This window comes from Mobula hypostoma, chromosome 1 (genome assembly GCF_963921235.1).
Source record: "Mobula hypostoma chromosome 1, sMobHyp1.1, whole genome shotgun sequence".
NCBI classification, from domain to species: Eukaryota; Metazoa; Chordata; class Chondrichthyes; order Myliobatiformes; family Myliobatidae; genus Mobula; species Mobula hypostoma.
Genome location: NC_086097.1, coordinates 125,320,775 through 125,338,438, shown reverse-complemented (window position 1 = coordinate 125,338,438; position 17,664 = coordinate 125,320,775). Strand labels below are relative to the sequence as shown.

Genomic DNA, 17,664 nt, shown 5'->3' with positions numbered 1-17,664 from the left:
CAATCCACAGGAACTGATCCTGAATCTATAGAACATTGGAAAATGATTACCAACGCGTCCACGATTTCCAAAGCCACCTCCTTAAGTACCCTGGGATGCAGACCATCAGGTCCACTTTATTAGGTACAGGAGTGGAACCCAGATTGGTCTTCTGCTGCTGCAGCCCATCCTCTTTGAGGTTCGACATGTTGTGCGTTCAGCGATGCACTTTTGCACACTGCTGTTGTAATGTGTGGTTATTTGTGTTACTGTCGCCTTCCCATTAGCTTGGATCAGTCTGGCCATTCTCCTGTGACCTCTCTCACTTACAAGGCATTTTTGCCCACAGAACTACTACTCACTGGATGTTATTTTTCTTTGTCGCCCAGTCTCTGTAAACTCTAGAGACTGTTGTGCATGAGATAAGTAGTTCCTGAGATACTCAAATCACCCCATCTGGCACCAACAATTATGCCACAGTCAAAGTCACTTAGATCACATTTCTTCCCCATTCTGATGCTTGGAATGAATGACAACTGAACCCCTTGACCATGTCTGCATGCTTTTATGCACTGAGTTGCTGCTGCATGATTGGCTGATTAGATATTTATATTAATGGGCCAGTGTACAGGTGTACCTAATAAAGTGGCCACTGAGCGCAAGTCACTAGGGCAAAACTCTCATCACTAGGTGGCAAGAAATTGGCAGCCACCAGGCTTTTCCTAAGTAGCTTTTGCAGTTGACCTTGAATGTCGCTCGTTGTCAGAACATCAGCCTTCACTGGGAATTCACCCACTCACTCCAGCAGACAGGGTCAGTGATGTGGGGTCAGGGGTCAGAGTGCTGAACGCTCACGGTTCCACTTGGGGAGTGGGACAGTTCCAGTTCAGGTGGACACTCATAACTTTATAAGTTCAAAGTAAATTTATTATCAAAGTACAGATACAGTATGTCACCATATACAATGTTGAGATTCATTTTCATGGTAGCAGGTGCAAACATTTTACTTAAATGCATAATAGATCTTTCTCCCCTTTGATGACATAAAAGAAATAGCATGCCCATGACCGAGCCCAGCTTACCGTTTAAATAAGATGCTTGCTGATTTGCATCTTAAAGAGATCTACCCACCTTTACTCCATACCGGGGGTTCCCAAGCTGGGATCCACAGACCCCTCACTCAGTTACATGCATAACAAAAAATTTGGGAACCCCTGCTCTATACCCTTAATAACCCATAGCTTAAAAAAAATCATAGTTTTGGATCTATCAGCTGAACACTACCTAACCCCGAGACTTATTAGCTTTTTGAGAAAATTTACACGAATTCCTAAATTTTTTTGTACAACAAAGTGTTTTTTTGATATCTCCTGTGATCAGATTTAAGTTTTAAATTCCATGTCTTCTTGTTAAGGAACAAAAGGCATCCCGTGACTGCTTGCAATAGGAGGTTTCTCAACTATTTTAGCCAAAAAAAAAGGTTAAAAGCAATATTTTGTTATGATATGAAATTTTAAAAATCTAATTTTCACCTTTACTTTGTGAGTAAAACCAATGGTAGAGAGTAGAATGATGTAGGAAAATGTGAATGTAAGCAGGAGAGAATTCACCCAGAAAACCGTGAAGTGATGCACTTCGGAAGGTCAACTTGAAGGCAGAATGCAGGGTTAATGGTGGGAGTGTTAGCAGGGTGGAGGATGAGCGACATCTTGGGGTCCAAGTCCATAGATCACTCAAAGTTGCTGCACGCATTTATAGGATGGTTAGGAAGGCGTTGGTGTGATGGCTTTCATTAGTTGGGGGAACTGAGTTCAGGAACCATGAAGTGATGTTGCAGCTCTATAAAACTCTGGTTAGATCACACTTGGAGTATTGTGTACTGGTCGTCCCATTAAAGGGATGAGCTAGAAGCTTTAGAGAGAAGGTAGAGGAGATTTACCAGGATAGGGCCTAAATTATAGAACACATCATAGGTTGATTGAGCTAGTGCTTTTCACCTTGGAGAGCAGGATGAAAGGTGATTTAATGAAATTTGTAAGGCCAGTGATGTTGTGGGGATGGAACTGGACTCTCTGACAGTGGTGTCTGAAAAGAGGATGCTGTCCAAGTTGATTGCCATCTTGGACAATGTCTCCCATCCACTACATAATGTACTGGTTGGGCACAGGAGTACATTCAGCCAGAGACTCATTCCACCGAGATGCAACACTGAGTGTCATAGGAAGTCATTCCTGCCTGTGGCCATCAAACTTTACAACTCCTCCCTTGGAGGGTCAAACATCCTGAGCCAATAGGCTGGTCTTGGACTTATTTCCTGGCATTTACAAATTACTATTTAATTATTTATGGTTTTATATTGCTTTATTTATACTCTATTCTTGGTTGGTGCAACTGTAATGAAAACCAATTTCCCTCGGGATCAATAAAGTATGACTATGATTAAAGCTGTATAAATAAGATGATAAGAGGCATAGATCGAGGGGATTATTTCTCAGGACTGAAATAGCTAATATGAGAGGGCATAATATTAAGGTGATTTTTGGTAGGTATAGGGGGGTAAAGTCAGAGGTAGTTTTTTGCTTAAACAGAGTGGCAGGTGCATTGAATGCACTGCCAGGGGTAATGGTAGGAGGCAAAAACATTTGGGACACTTATGAAAATCTTGAACAGGCACATGGATGATAGAAAATGCAGGGGCTATGTAGGAAGAAAAGGTTAGATTGATAGGTTAAAAGGGTGGCACAATATTGCGGGCCAAAGGGCCTGTAATGTCATATTATTCTGTGGCTTAATTCCCAGGTCCCCTGTATGAAAGTATTTGAACATGCGAATACAAGAGAACATTATGTTTTCTCCAACCAAGCCAGTCCTGCTTAGTTTTAATAGTGGAGTCCTGTGTGTTTGCTAACTGACAGTGATGTTATTTTGTGACCTTGCTTTACTGAATGGGAAATAGACAAGTGTACAGCACTGTCCTGTCAGTGTACTTTTGCAGGATGTGGCTAGATATTGGGCGAAGCTTATCACTGAGTTTTAATGTTGTGGAACTAAGATCACCTGTATATCTTACACATCGCAAAGAACCGATATTGCACCTGGCAAAATCTGATTTTGTATTTGACTTTCATCTCTAGTAATATAAAAAGATATGGTTGATATAGTGAGAATTCAATTTTCCCATGTGAAGCAAGAAAAAAGTTACTGTTAAAATCACCTATACTTCCCTCCAATCACCTTCAAATTATGCCCCTTGTATTAAGCCATTTCCGTCTCTGGCTATCTGCTCAATCTCTGCAGCTTATCATCTTGTATACCTCTGTTAAGTCACTTTATTCTCCTTTGCTCCAGAAAGAAAAACCTGAGCTTACTCAAATTATCCTGATAAGACATGCTCTCTAAACCAGGCAGCATCCTGGTAAATCTCCTCTGCACCCTCTCTAAAGCTTCCACATCCTTCCTATAATGAGGCGAGGAGACCAACAGCATCTTGTTGTCAAAGGCTATCAGGCCAGTGTGTGGAGGCTGGGGCTGAAGGTTTTGTAGCCCAAGTCTACTCCACCTTACAGGAGGGTTATGGGGGTGGCTGAGGGACCTTTACCAACCCTGTAATAAGCAAGTGTGACTATTGGATTGGTACTTGGGCAGTGGGAGAGTGAGCATCACCCAGTTCAGTAACTCTTTCTCCTCCTCCCTAACCTGCTGACCGCCTCCAGCATTTTCAACTGACTGATCTGATGAAAAGGCGAGAGGTGTGGAAACATATCAGGCAGGCCCGTGAGAGATCTGCTCAAAGATCTCATGCCTTCTTTTACCTCTCTATCCCTGAATCCTATCACTTTCAGTCACGTTTTCTGGCAGCTCGTTCCATATACTCACCACCCTCTGTGTGGAAAAAGTCCCTTTTAACTCCTTCCCTTCACCCATAAATCTATACTTCCTTGTTTCCATTTCCTCTACTCTGAGGAAAAGGCTGTTACTGTCCACCTTATCTATGCGCCTCATAATTTTCAACATTTCCATAAGTCTTTCCTCATTTTCCTACATTCCAAGGAATAAAGACCTGGTCTGGTCAATCTCTCCCTATAACTCAAGCCCTTTAGTGCTAGCACTTTTTCCAGTTTAACCACATCTCTCCTATAACAGGGTGACCAAAGCTATACACAATACCCAAAGTGCAACTTCACCAACAACTTAAAGATAATATCCCAACTCCAATAGTCAATGTCCTAAATGATGAAGATCAACACACTAAATGCCTTTTTCCACCAATGCCTACCTGAATAAGAATCAAAATCAGAATCAGGCTCCTGATTCAGAATCAGCATCTCCCAGCCCCACACATACACAGTCCTCTAACCCCAAGACAGGCTTGACTTCTTTGCACTTCAACCTCCAGTGGATTCGCAAAGATTCGTGCCTCTGGTGCTCTAGCCAACAGGACACAACTCCCAGACTTCCAGTTTGATCCTCAGGCCTCGATCCTTGGCATCAACCCCAGGAAGCACCAATCACCAAACACCTCAAACTTCGATCTCACTGATTCCTGAAGCCAGGAGGTTATCAGACCTTGTTTCTCTTGCCCGCGCAGAACTCTGACTCTGGAACCCGCCGACAACTCACTGACTCGGGGTGTGAGGTGCCACCAGCCTTTGTCCAAGCTGCTCTGCTGGTTTAATACTTCTAAATTTTCAAGAATTAAGGCCAAGGCTTCTCAGTCTTGCACCACAAGCTGCTGGTTCCTCCACCCCAGACGACAAGCTGATGAGTTACTGTACTGCACTCCTTAAAAGCAGGCATAGCCTTCCTTTGGAAAAGAGACCAAAACTGCATACAATGCTCCAGGTGTAGTCTCACTAAAGCCCTATATAATTACAGACAATCATCTTTATTTTTGTATTTAATCTTCCAGCACGAAAGGTCAACATACTATTTACCTTCCCAATTGTTTGCTGCACCTTATTTTGTTTTCAATGATTTATATATGAAGACACTCTGATCCTATTGAATTTCTTACCCTTCAAAAAAAAATCTTTCATTTTTCCCTTCCTTTCCAGTCCTGTTGAAAGGTTTTGGCCCAAAAAGTCAACCATTTATGCCCCTCCAGAGATGCTGCCTGACCTGCAGCATTTTGTGTGTGTTGCTCTGCATTTCCGGCATCTGCAGAATCTCGTGTTTATGATAAACAGGATAATCCAGTCTCTCCTGTTCTATTGGTAATAGCAAAACGGGCTTACCGCTGGTTGTAATGGAGAAATTTACCTTTTAAATATACCATGACAGATGTAAAATATAATGAACTTAGCCAATATCTTTGGTCACTTAGCTGAGGACTTTGATGTAATAGGGCACAAATTAACTAATCTCAACTCAAGATGGCACCAATAATTGACAACTCTGTGTGCAGCTCTTATGGGAATCATTAGATATTTCTGTTTAGGACTACTACAGCTGAAATCCACAGTCACAACCATGGGTACTCAGGTGAGAAACATTGTTCTAAGGTATTTAAGAAAATCTGTCAATTCTCAAAATAGGCAGATACTTGACTGCAGAAGGGCTGCAAATGCAGTTCCCTTTAAAGACAAAGTAAGAGCAGAAAGTATGATGGACTACAAGTACGACTGAAATGCCTTAGGCCCCCACTCCTGACTATCCTGCTGGTGAATGTACAGTCTCTAGAAAATAAAATTGAAGACCTCAGAGCAAAAGCAAGGTTGCTCAGAGGGACACAAGAAACCGCTGTGTACTTCACTTCATGGAAACATGGCTCAACCCTGCCATTTTGGATGCAGTGCTGCTGCCCAACGGCTTCACCTTTCACCACAAAGATTAGATTGCTGAGTACTTTAAAGATAGATGCAGAGGAGTATGCCTCATGATGAACTCATCGTCATGCACAGACAAGGCAGTTCTGTTTCAATCTTTCTCAGCCGACCTGGAACATCTAGTGGTCAAGTGCCGTCCATTTTATCAGCTGAGGGAGCTTTCGCCATCATCCTGGTAGCAGTGTACATTCCACTGCTGCCCAGAATTAGGAACTAGAGGAGCTGAGCACCATGATCAGCAGTCACAATGCCTTCCCTATCATTACATGCCAGCTTGAAGATATCTCTGAACAACTCCCACCAACATATTGCCCGTGGAACCAGAGGAACCAAGACACTTGAGGGTCAAGGTATGGTAAGGGTACCATTGACCTTTTTGAACACACCCTTACATCTACATACTTCCTCTATAAGGGGAACTACTATGATCAAATGGACAGAATGGCCATGGCATCACCCTTGTCTCTGGCTATTGCTAATTTCTTCATGGAGGACTTTGAGGAGAGGGCTCTGAGTTCATCGCCTTCATGCTCCAAATGCTTCTTCAGTTATGACAATGACAACTTCATAGTGCGTACACATGTACACAGTTCCACGACCATCTGAACAGCATCCATCCAAACATTTCATTTACAAAGGAGATGGTGAAGAACGTTCCTGGACATTCTATTATGATGGAAAATGGATGGTAGCCTCGGACATGGCATCTATCCGAAGCCCACCCACATGAACTTACACCTCAACAGTAACAGTCACCATCATGCCTCCCAAAGTAGAGAGGTTCTTTCTACACTTGACCACTGTTATACCACCATCAAGAACGTTTACTGTGCTTTGGAAAGTCCGGTCACCTGGCTGTACTTCTACTCCCGTTGTACAGACAGAGACTAAGGACCACAGTGCCAGTGGTGAGGACCTGGAAGGTGTGGACAAGGGAGGTGGAGGAGCACTTACAGGAAGGACTGCTTTAAGTCAGTGGACTGGACAATATTTAGGGATTCATTTTTGAATCTGAATGAATATGTCAACTTCATTGAGACCCATGTGGATGAGTGAGTGTCTTCGAGAACATACTGGACATACCCAAACCAAAAGCCTTGAATGAAATTCTCTGCCAACCAACTAGTGGAAGTGTTCAAAAACGTCTTCAATCACTCACTGCCACAGTCAAAGGCTCCTACCTGCTTCTAAAGGGTGACAATCATATCGGTGTTCATGAAAAGCAGGATGAGCTACCTCAATAATTCAAACAGTTGCACTCACTTCTACTGCGATCATGTTGTTTGAGAGATCGGTTCTAGCCAGAGTCAACTCTTGCCTAAGCAAGGACCAGAATCCACTGTAATGTGCCTACCACCACAATAGGTCTATGATGGAAGCAATCTCACTGACTCTGCTCAGCCTTGGACCAATTGGAAAATAACAATACCTATGACAGGCTGCTGTTTATTGATTACAGCTCAGCATGCAACACCATCACACCCTCAGTACTAATCAACAAGTTCCAAAATCAGGGCCACTGTACCTCCCTCTGCAACTGGATCCTTGGTTCCCTCATCGAGAGACGACACTCGGTGTGGATCAGAAATAACATCTCTTCCTCGCTGACAATCAACACTGGTGCACCTCAAGGATATGTGCTTAGCCCAGTTGCAACACCATCGATAAATATGCCAATGACAGTACTAGTGCTGGCAAAATTTCATATAATGTCAAGGAGGCATACAGGAGTAAGATTGGTTGAGCGGTGTTGAAACAACAACCTTGCACTCAACATCAGTAAGACTAAGGAATTGATTGTGGACTTCAGGAAGGGGAAGTTGAGGAAACACATATCAGGCCTCAGTGAGGGATTAGCAGTGGAAAGTGTGAGCAGTGTCAAGTTCCTGGGTGTTAACATAAGACTGTAGGAGCAGAATTTGATCCATCGAGTCTGCTCTGCCATTCAATCTTGGCTGATCTTTTTATCCCCTCCTATACCCCATTCCCCGGCCTTCTCCCCATAACCTTTGATGCTGTGTCCAATCAAGAATCTATCAATCTCTGTCTTAAATACACCATATGACCTGGCCTCCACAGATGCCTGTGGTAATAAATTCCACAAATTCACCTCCCTCTGGCTAAAGAAATTTCTCCACATCTCTGTTTTAAATGGACATCCTTCTTTCCTGAGGCTGTGCCCTCTTGTCCTAGACTCCCTACCATCTACTACATCTAGGCCTTTCAATATTCAAAAGGTTTCAATGAGATCCCCCTCATCCTTCTGAATTCCAGCGAGTACAGACCCAGAGCCATCAAACGTTCCTTGTATGATAACCCTTTCATTCCCGGAATCATCCTTGTGAATCGCCTTTGGAGCCTCTCCAATGCCAGCACATCTTTTCTAAGATGAGGGGCCCAAAACTGTTTACAATACTCAAGGTGAGGCCTCACCTGTGCCTTATAGAGCCTCAGAGTCACATCCCTGCTCTTTTATTCTAGACCTCTTGAAATGAATGCTAACATTGCATTTGCCTTCCTCACCATAGATTCAACCTGCGAGTTAACTTCAGGGTGTTCTGCACAAGGACTCCCAAGTCCCTTTGCATCTCAGATTTTTGGATTTTCTCCCTGGTTAGAAAATAATTTGCACATTTATTTCTACTACCGAAGTGCATGGCCATGCATTTTCCAACATTGTATTTCATTTATCATTGTCCTAATCTGTCTAAGTCCTTCTGGAGCCTACCTGTTTCCTCAATACTACCTGCTCCTCCACCAATCTTCATATCATCTGTAAACTTGGCAATAAAGCCATCTATTCCATCATCTAAACCACTGATATACAGCATAAAAAGAAGTGGTCTCAACACTGACCCCTACGAAACCCACTAGTCACTGGCAGCCAACCAGACAAGGATCCTATTCCCACTCGCTGCCTCCTACCAATCAGCCAATGCTCTAAGCATGTTAGTAACTTTCCTGTAATACCATGGGCTCTTAACTTGGTAAGCAGCCTCATGAATGGCACCTCATCAAAGGCCTTCTGAAGCTCCAAATATACAACATCCACTGCATCCCCTTTTTCTATCCTACTTGTAATCTCCTCAAAGGATTCCAACAGGTTTGTCAAGCAAGATTTTCCTTTAAGGAAACCATGCTGATGTCCTATCTTGTCCTGTGTCACCAAGTTCTCCATAACTTCGTCCTTAACAATTGACTCCAAAATTTCCCCAACCATTGAGGTCAGGCTAACTGGTCTATAATTTCCTTGCTGCTGCTTTCCTCCTTTCTTAAAGAGTGGAGTGACATTTGCAATTTTCCAGTCCTTTGGTACCATGCCAGAGTCTAACGATTTTTGAAAGATCATTGCTAATGCCTCCACAATCTCTACCACTACCTCTTTCAGGGTGCAGTTCATCTGGTCCGGTGACTTATGTATCCCTAGATCTTTCAGCTTCTTGAGCACCTTCTCCCTTGTAATAGTAACTGCACTCACTTCTCTTCCCTCACACATTACAATATCAGGCATACGGCTAGTGTCTTCCACAGTGAAGACTGAGGTAAAATACTCATTCAGTTGAGCAGTCATCTCCTTGTCCACTGTTATTATCTCTCCTGCCTCATTTTCTAGTGGTCCTATAGCCACTCTCATCCCCTTTAATATTATTTGCTAGTTTGCTTTCATATTTAATCTTTTTTCTTCTAATGATTCTTTTTGTTGTTCTCTGTAGGTTTTTAAATCTTCCCAATCCTCTACCTTTCCACTAATTTTTGCTTTGTCGTATGCCCTCTCCATTGTTTTTACATTAGCTTTGACTTTCCTTGTACTATTTTGCCATTTGAGTATTTCTTTATTTTTGGAATACTCAAAACTTTGAAGATCTACTGCATCCTGGGCCCAACTTATTGATGCAATTACAAAGAAGGCTAAAGCAAATATATTTCATTAGGAGTTTGGGGAGACTTAGTATGTCACCAAAGACTCTTGCAAATTCCGACAGATATACCGTGGAGAACATTCTAACTGGTTGCATCACCATCTGGTATGGAGGGGACAATGCACAGGATTGGCAAAAGCTGCAGAAAGTTGCAAACTCAGCCAGTCCATCATGGGCACTTAATATAGTGTATGTGTATGTACATGTACACACATACATACACACACATACACGTACATGTGCATACACATAGTATCATAAGTATTTACCCCCTTCAAGTCAGTATTTAGTAGATGCACCTTTGACAGCAATTACAGCCTAGAGTCTGCATGGATACGTCTCTATCAGCTTTGAACATCCGGACAATGCAATTTTTCCCCATTCTTCTTTACAAAACCGCTCAAGCTCTGTAAGATTGCATGGGGATCATGAGAGAACAGCTCTTTTCAAGTCCAGCCTCAAATTCTCAATTGGATTGAGGTCTGGACTCTGACTTGGCCATTTCAGGACATTAACTTTGCTGTTTTAAAGCCATTGCTGTGTAGCTATCGCTTTATGCTAGGGGTCATTGTCTTTCTGGAAAACAAATGATCTCCCAAGTCGCAGTTCTTTAACAGACTGCATCAGGTTTTCCTCCAGGATTTCCCTGCATTTTGCTGCATTCATTTTACTCTCTACCTTCACAAACCTTCCAGGGTCTGCTGCAGTGAAGCATCCCCACAGCATGATGCAACCACCACCTTGCTTCACAGTGGGGATGGTGTGTTTTTGATGATGTGCAATGTTTGGCTTATGCCAAACATAGTGTTTAGTCTGACAGCCAAAAAGCTCAGTTTTGGTTTCATCAGACTATAGAAGCTTCTTCCAGCTGACTTCAGAATCTCCCACATGTCTTCTGGCAAACTCTAGCTGAGATTTCATGTAATTTTTTTTTCCAACAGTGGCTTTCTCTTTGCCAGTCTCCCGTAAAGCTGTGACTGGTGAATCACCCAGGCAACAGTTGTTGTGTGCACAGACTTTTCATCTCAGCCACTGAAGCTTGTAGCTCCTCCAGAGTTGTCATAGGTCTCTTGGTGGCCTCCCTCACTAGTCCCCTTCTTACACAGTCACAATTTTTTGAGGATGGCCAGATCTAGGCAGATTTACAGTTGTGCCATATTCTTTCCATTTCTTGATGATTGACTTAACTGCACTCCAAGGGATAATCAGTGACCTGGAAATTTTCTTGTATCCATCTCCTGACTTGTGCTTTTCAATAACCTTTTTGTAGAGTTGCTTGGAGTGTTCTTTTGTCTTCATGGTGTAATTTTTGCCAGGATAAAGACACACCAAGAGTCGGACCTTGCAGATACAGGTGTATTTTTACTACAATCAATTGAAACACCTTGACTGTATACAGGTCTCAAAAAACAGATTTCCATTTAACTGATTATGTGACTTCTAAAACCAATTGGCTGTACCAGTGATGATTTTGTGTGTCATTTTAAAGGGGGGTGAACAGCTATGGTGTGTTCTGTGCTATAGATCGGAGTCTGGGCAGTGGATCTGGAGGATTTTCCTCAGATAGCAATTAATAAAGGTCTAAACTTTCTTGATGATAGTCTTTGCTGTCCTCTAAGTCTCTGCCCCATAGAGAAGAACCGGCTTGAGGTTGGAGTGGAAAAGCCTGGTCTTGGTGCATTGTGATAGCTCCTTGAAGCACCAGATGTTCTTGAGCTGGATGAAGGCTGCCCTAGTTTTGCTGATTCTTGCCTTGACACCTGCTTGGTGTTGCCTTGTCTGTCAATGACCAGGTAGGTGAAGGCTTCTACCTCCTCAAGTGGACTTTCATCGAGAGTGACTGGCTTGATGCAGGTTGAATTGATCTTGAGGACTTCAGTTTTCCCTCTATGGATGTTACGGCCAACTTGTGCTGACATGGTTGCCATATCTGTTCTTTTTCCCTCTCATCGGTTAATGAGTATAGGATAGAAGAACGAAGTCCAGCTCATACAGTTGTTTCTGGGGTGTCCACTGGATCCCATTCCTTTTCTGTGCTGTAAATATCTTCATGATCCAGTGTGTGGCCAGAATGAACAGAAAGGGAACATCGGGCGCCTTTATCCAACTCTTGTCTTCACATGAAAGCTGCTGGTGAGTGTATGTCATGGTTGACTATGTTCCCCCATATGAATTTTTGTTCAGTCTGGCTATCTTGCCAGGTACTCCACAGTGCCACGGGGTCTTTCTGTCTACACCTGTCGAAGGCTTTTTCATAATCGACAAAGTTGACGTACTGAGAAGAATTCCACTCAAATGACTGCTCGACTGTGATGCATAGTGTGGCTATTTGGTCAGTTAATGATCTGCTCTTGTGGAAGCTTGCTTGTTCATCTCTTAGGTTAGCCATTTTTTAAAAACATGGCCGAATGCCTAGTGCTTAAAAAAAAACCTCTCCCCTCTATGGAAATGCACAGCCTCACATTTTACTACATCAGTCTCCCTTTCAAATGTATTGCCCACCCAGTTTGTCAAAATCCCAAGAGCCTCTTAGCATCCTCATTACTGCTTTGTGTCATCAGCAAACTGTGGAATGTTATATTTGGTCCTCTCAGCCAAACTGTTGATATAGATTGTGAATAGTTGGGGCCCAAGCATCAATCATTAAAACTGCCTCTCTGGTCATAGCCTCTCAACATGAGAAGGGCTCGTGCTCCTATTCTTTACTTTCAATGTGTTGGACAACTCTCCATCCACACTAATCTATACAAGCCCCAATTCATCGTGCTCTATTTTCGTTCAGCGACTTCCCACATGGTAACATTGAAGTTGTCCTAAACATCCAGATACACCACATCCCCAATACCCAAACATCCAGTCCACCCAATGCATCCTCAAAGGACCGCAATAGGTTAGGCAAACATGATAACCTTTTCATAACTTCACACTGAGCTCTTATTTTTCTGGTGCCTGGATATCATGTCCTTTATTTATTACACACACTTTATATATTTTATCTACAATGGATGTCAAGATAAAAAATGTTTTACTTTTACTTGTTATTCTCTTAAATACTATTGTTATATTGGTTACCTTCCAACCTCAAGAACTATTCAAAAACTAAAGGATGCTATATTATGAGCGTAAGACATAGGAGCACAATTAGATCATTTGGTCCATCGAGTCTGTTCTACCATTCGATTATGGCTGATGTATTATCCCTCTCAACTTGCTTCTCCCTATAACCTTTGATGCCCTTACTGATCTAGAACTGATCAACCTCTGCTTTAAATATATCCAATGGCTTGGCTTCTACTCCCGTCTGTGGCAATGAATTTCACAGACTCACCACTCTCTAGCTAAAGAAATTCCTCCTCACCTCTGTTCTAAAGGGCTCCGTGGTAGCGTAGTGGATAGTGCGGGGCTATTTACAGCTCAAGAGATTGGAGCTTAGAGTTCAATTTTGATGTCATCTGTAAGAAATCTATACGTCCTCCCCATGAAATACCTGAGCTTCTTCCCATAGTCCAAAAATGTACTGGTTAGTAGGTTAATTGGTCATTTGTAAATTCTCGCATGGTTAAGCTAGGGTTAAATGGCATGGCTTGAAAGGCCAGAAGAAGGGGCGGGGGGTGTGGATGGAGGGAGGGAGGGAGGGTCTTCCTTCTATTCCGAGGTTGTGCTCCCTGGTCAACGTCTCCCCCAACTATTGGAAATATCCTCTCAATGTCCACTCTATCCAGGCCTTTCGATATTCGATAGGATTCAATGAGATCCTCCGTCATTCTTCCAAACTCCTGAGAGTACAAGCACATCCTTTCTCAGATAAGGGACCCAAAACTGCTCACAATACTCCAAGTGCGGTTTGACCAATGCCTTATAAAGCCTCAGCATTACAACCTTGCTTTTATATTCTAGTCCTCTCAAAGTGAATGTTAACATTGCATCTGCCTTCCTTTCCACCAACTCAAGCTGCAAGTTAACCTTTACGGAATCCAGCTTGAGGTCTCCCAAGTCCCTTTGTACCTCTGATTTCTGTATTTGTTCCCTATTTAGAAAATAGTCTATGCCTTTATTCCTTCTACCAAAGTGAATGACCATACACTTCCCTACACTACATTCTATCTGATAACCAAACAAGTATTTATTTACTAATATTATTTCTTTTATTTCCTCATTTTTTGGACCTTTGACTCTCTGATGTTTCTCTGCATCTTCTTCCATGTAGAAGAATGCAATGTAATTAATTCTTTTGCCACTTCCTTATTCCCCTTTATAAATTCTCTTGTCTGTAAAGGACTGGCTTTCTAATCTTAACTTTTTACATTCTGATAGAGGCTCTTTTCCTGTTCTCTCTTGTTTACTCTCGTACTCTATTTCCTTTTCTAGGCAATTTCATGCTCAACCTTTGCTGAATTCTTGAACACCCCCAATCTCAGGCCTCTTGTTTCTACTTTCCTGGCAGATTTATAAGTCTCTTAATTTAATTCATGATCAAACATTGTTGAATTCTAGAACACTCCCAATTTTCAGGCCACACAGTTTTTCCTGGCAGCTTTACAGGTCTGTTTAAATTTAATTCATGATCAACCTTTGCTGAATTTTAGAACACTCCCAATGATCAGGCCTGCTGTTCTTCCAGTCAGCCTTTCAAGTGTCTTTATTTTCTCCCATAATCCATGGTTGGATTACTTTTCCTGTTACGTTTTTGTGCCTTGAAGGAGACTATGTTTGTTGAAAATCAGCCAACCTGACCTATATTGCTTCATTATTTCTTTTCTTTAGTTTGAAAACCTTCATTTCAGATTGAAACATATTCTCAAAATTAATGTAAAGTTCAACATTATGGTCACTTCGTTCAAGGGACCCTTTCACGATGTTTATTAATTAACTCTGGAGGAAATCAGCAGGCCAGGCAGCATCTATGGTTAACAATTAAGGTTTTGGGACAAGACCCTTCATCAGGACTTATTCCTGATGAGGTGTCTCGGCTGAAGTGTCAACTGTTTATTCCTTTCCATTGATGTAACCTGACCTGCTTAGTTCCTCCAGCATTTTGGTATGTTACTGTGGATTTCCAGCATCCGCAGAACCTCTTGTAGTTATTAATTAACTCTTCCTTAAAATATAGTACTAGATCTAAATAACACACACAAAATGCTGGAGGAATTCAGCAGGTGAGGCAGCATCTATGGAAAGATAAGGAATAAAGAGTTGATGTTTCGGGTCAATATCCTTCATTAGGACTGGGAAAGAAGGGAAAAGAAGCCAGAATAAGAAGGAGATCTAATTTAGCCTGTTCTCGAGTGGAATCCTCAAAATACTGATCTAGATCCATCTTTAATACATGCCAACATACAATATACTGTTGATTTGTCCACTTGTGAATTAAAATCCCTCATGATTACTGTATCATTTGTTTCAGTAATTTCTAAGTCCTTCATTTTAGCCTTTTGTGATCCAAACAATCATCCTTAAACTATTTGTCAATGAAATGTGAAAACAGGAATTGAACATTTTTTCAAGATTAAATCAAGTTGAATGCAGTTTGCTTGCTGGAAAGATGGGGACTTTGTGTTATACAAGAGAAACATACCCAAAATAATTATTACTTGTATCAAAAGTACAGTAAAATACAATATTCACAGATATCACTGGTTTTATTGCACACACTCCTTAGAGTCATAGAGCATTACAGCGCAGAAACAGGCCCTTCAGCCCATCTAGTCCATGCCAAGCTATTACTCTGTTGAGTCCCATTGACCTGCAGTCTGAATAAAGTACATCACTTGCTGTATGGAAACTTAATTGTAGGAAGGATGTTCTCAGCCAACAGGAAAACAATTCACATAAGGGAGAATTCAAACATCAAGGTTCATTATAACCTTGCATGAAACGTAGGTTCATAAAACTAACCTGAAGCCAAGAATTCTTTCCAGACTAAGACCTGATCATCTTTCATCATCTTCATTGAATATAGAACAGCACAGGAACAGGCCCTTTGCCCCACAATGTTTTGCTAAACCAATTAAATTAGTAATCAAATGACTAACTAAATCAATCTCTTCTGCCTACACATCCATATCCTTCCATTTTCCACACATTCATGTGCCTATCTAAATCTCTTAAAAGTCTCTAATGTTTCTGCCTCTATCACCAGCCCAGGCAATTCATTCCAGGCACCCACAACTCACTGTGTAAAAAAACTTGCCCCTCATATCTGCTTTGAAATTATCCCCTTTCACCTTAAATACATGCCCTCTGGTATTAGACATTTCAACCCCTGGAAAATATACTGTCTGTTTTCTCTATCCAGGCCTCTCATAATCTTATAAAGCTCTATCAGATCTCCCCTCAGCCTCTACTGCTCCAGAGCAAACAACTCAAGTTTGTCCAGCCTCTTGTTACAACACATGCCCTCTAGTCCAGGCAACATCCTGGTAACCCTCTTATGCATGCTTTCCAAAGCCTCAACATCCTTCCTATAATGGAGCGACCAGAAATGTATGCAATACTCCAGAAGCAGCATAACTAGAGTTTTATAAAGCTGCAAGATAACTTCCTGACTTTTGAACTCGACTAATATAGCCAAACATGCCATGTGCCTTCTTAACCATCCTACCAACCTGTGTCGCCACTTTCAGGGAGCTATAAACAGGGACCCAAGATCCACCTGCTCATCAACCCTGGTAAGGGTCTTGTTCATAAACATTATCATCCATTTCTCCACGCATATCTGCAACTGATCTATATCCCACAGTATTCTTTGCCAGTCTTCTACGGTATCCACAACACCACTAATCTTCATACCATTTGCAAACTTACTAATCCACTCATATATATTTTCATCCAAATCATTTATATACACCACAAACCGCAGACGTATCAGTACAGATCTCTGCGGAACACCACTTATCACAGACCTCCAGCTAGAATAAGTCCCCTCAACCACTACCCTCTGCCTATGGGCAAGCCAGTTCTGAATCCAAATGGCCAATTCACCATGGACCCAACACATCTGAATCTTCTGGATGAGCCTCTCATGAGGGATCTTGTCAGACACCTTACTAAAATCCACGTAGACATCTTCAGCATCCTTGATCAATCACTCTCATCACCTTGTCAAAAAAACTCATCAAGCTAATAAGACACGACTTGCCCTGCACAAAGCCATGCTGACTTTTCCTAATTAGGCCATGGTTTTCCAAATGCTCATAAATCCTATCACTAAGAAATCTCTCCAGTATCTTCCCTACCACTGACATGAGACTTAGCAGTCAATAGTTTGCAGGATTATCCCTGGTTCCCTTCTTGAAAAATGGAACAACATTGGCTACTCACCAGCCTTCCAGGACCTTGCCTGTGGCTAGAAAGGACACAAAGATATTGATCAAGCCCCCAACGATCTCTTTTCTTGCCCCTCTCAATAACCTGGGATATAGCCCACCAGGGCCTGGGAACTTATCCACCTTAATGCTATTTAAGAGACCTAAAACTATCTCCTCCTTTACCTCAAAATATCCCAGCATATCAATACCCTCAGCATTACTCTCCCAATCCTCTGCATCCTTTTCTTTGGTAAATACTGATGTAAGGTACTCAGGAAGGACCTCACCCACATCCTCTGCACCCAAGCAAGTGTTCTCCTCTTTAATCTTGAATGGTCGTACTCTCTCCCTAGTTATCCTCTTGCTCTTGATGCATGCATAGAATGCGTTGGGGTTCCCTCTAATCCTACTTGACTCTCCCTAGTTCCTGCCTAATGCTGTCTTAATTTGCCCTGGTCCAAATTAATACTCTCCCACAAGACCCATCCTTACCCTCGTCTTAAACTCAAGGTGATGTGGTCACTGTTGCCTAACGGTTCACCCACTGAATCATTGGTCACCTGGTCAGGCTCATTACAACAAATCCAGTACAACATCTCCTCTTGCTGCACTTAGAACATATTGGATGCACCT

General features: G+C 42.1%; 1 protein-coding gene across 4 annotated transcripts in view; it reads right to left on the bottom strand.

Moving 5' to 3' along the window:
* LOC134350328 (grainyhead-like protein 2 homolog) overlaps positions 1-17,664 on the bottom strand; it is a 172,962-nt gene that overhangs the window by 26,933 nt on the left and 128,365 nt on the right. The window lies entirely within an intron of this gene.